Source organism: Prionailurus bengalensis, chromosome E4 (assembly GCF_016509475.1).
Source record: "Prionailurus bengalensis isolate Pbe53 chromosome E4, Fcat_Pben_1.1_paternal_pri, whole genome shotgun sequence".
In the NCBI taxonomy this organism is placed as follows: Eukaryota; Metazoa; Chordata; class Mammalia; order Carnivora; family Felidae; genus Prionailurus; species Prionailurus bengalensis.
In genome coordinates this window covers 57,631,426-57,633,350 of record NC_057360.1, presented here as the reverse complement: position 1 = coordinate 57,633,350, position 1,925 = coordinate 57,631,426, and the positions used below count along the sequence as shown (strand labels likewise).

The window sequence follows — 1,925 nt, the reverse complement described above, 5'->3', positions numbered from 1 at the left end:
CACCCCCCTCAACCACTGTCCCGGCTTCCAACACCACACTCAGTTCGCCTCATGGGATTCCCTCTGAAGAAGCTGGATCCCAGAAGTGCACAGAAAAGATTTTATTTTTTTCTCTTCATCAGCAATATCTGGGAGGCGGGGGCTGAGCCCGAGCTGGGTGCTGTCTTCTATTTCCAACCATCAAGATTCCTAACTCTTTAACGCCACATAAACTGCGAGGAATTTTAGGGAAAGAGTCATCTCGGGGAGAAACCCCCCGCAGCAGGCAGAAGGCCAAGTGGGGAGGGACATGGAGTGAGATAAGAGGAAGCCAGTATGAGGAGATAGGGGCCCCGGAAGAAAAGCATTCCAACCGCTCCCACCAGACGTCAGCCTGTCCTTGCCTCTCTCCACCTTTTTCTCTATTTCTAGAGACGCTGTTTTCAGCAAAGCCACACCCTCACCTCTCCGCTTGAAGCAAACGTTGAAAACAGAAGTGTAACGGGAGACACATATGCGATTTTTTATGTTGGTAAAATACACCAAGCATAAAATTTATCATTAGTGACACTTAGGACATTCACGCTATTATGCAACCAACGCCACTCTTTATTCAGAACATGTTTGTTACCCCAAAAGGATACCTGGTACCCACTCAGGGGTCACTCTCCTTTTCTCAAAACCACGTTTAGATGCCATCAAGTAGGTGGCAGTGTGTTCTAACTATATGTGTGCTGCACAGGCCCCCTCTTTTATCCTTGTCAAAGGGGATGCTAACCTCTCTCCTCCATGCAACATCTACATATGTCATTTTAAATTTCCTAGTAGCAGGGCGTTTGGCTGGCTCCCTCAGTAGAGCATTCAACTCTCGATCTCAGGGCTGTAAGTTCATGCCCCAAGTTGGGCGTAGAGATTACTTAAGGATAAATAAATAAGTAAATAGATAGATTTTCTAGTAGCTACATTAAAAAGAAACAGATGAGGGGCGCCTGGGTGGCTCAGTCGGTTAGGCGTCCGACTTCGGCTCAGGTCATGATCTCTCAGTCTGTGAGTTCAAGCCCCGCATCAGGCTCTGTGCTGACAGCTCAGAGCCTGGAGCCTGCTTTGGATTCTGTGTGTGTCTCTCTCTCTCTGCCCCTCCCCCGCTCATGCTCTGTCTCTCTCTCTCTCTCTCTCTCAAAAATAAGTAAACATAAAAAAAAAAAATTAGGGGCATCTGGATGGTTCATTCAGTTAAACATCCGACTGTGGCTCAGGTCACAATCTCGAGGTTTGTGAGTTCGAGGCCTACATCGGTCTCTGTGCTGACAGCTCGGAGCCTGAGGCCTGCTCCGGATTCTGTGATTCTCTCTCTGCCCCTCCCCCACTTGCATTCGGTCTCTCTCAAAAATAAATGAACATTAGAAAATATTTTCTTTTATTTTATAAAACAAATACATTTTTTAAAATTTAAAAAAGAAACAAAGAAACAGATGAAATGAATTCCAATAATTTACTTAATCCAATTTATCCAAATTGTTATCACTTCAACATGTAATCATTTTAAGAACTATTGCTGAGATACCTCATACTCCTTCATTTTTACGAAGTCTTTGAAATCCTGTATGTACGTTACATGTACAACGTACCTCAGTTTGGACCAGCCACATGTCAATAGCCCTTAATGGCTACCATCTGGACAGTGCAGCTCTAAATAATTTGTAGAACGCTATTAATATCCTAAATCATCTTTGTAAAAGGTGATTATCAAGTACACAAGTATTCTGAGGCTATAGTTCTATTTTTAATGTAAATGTATTATCCTAATTGTGAAAAATAATAGAAAAATTACCCATAGGTGCCAACACAAGAAACACTGTAATAACTGAAAAACTTTTTTAAATGTTTATTTATTTTTGAGAGAGAGGGAGACAGAGAACATGAGCAGGGGAGGGACAGAGAGAGAG

The 1,925-nt window shown here is 43.0% G+C and overlaps 1 non-coding gene across 1 annotated transcript; it reads right to left on the bottom strand.

Moving 5' to 3' along the window:
• Nucleotides 1-657: 657 nt before the first annotated feature.
• On the bottom strand, nucleotides 658-777 carry LOC122476648. Its single transcript, XR_006295571.1, has one exon. It is a non-coding gene; the product is annotated as a U6atac minor spliceosomal RNA (small nuclear RNA).
• Nucleotides 778-1,925: the final 1,148 nt, after the last annotated feature.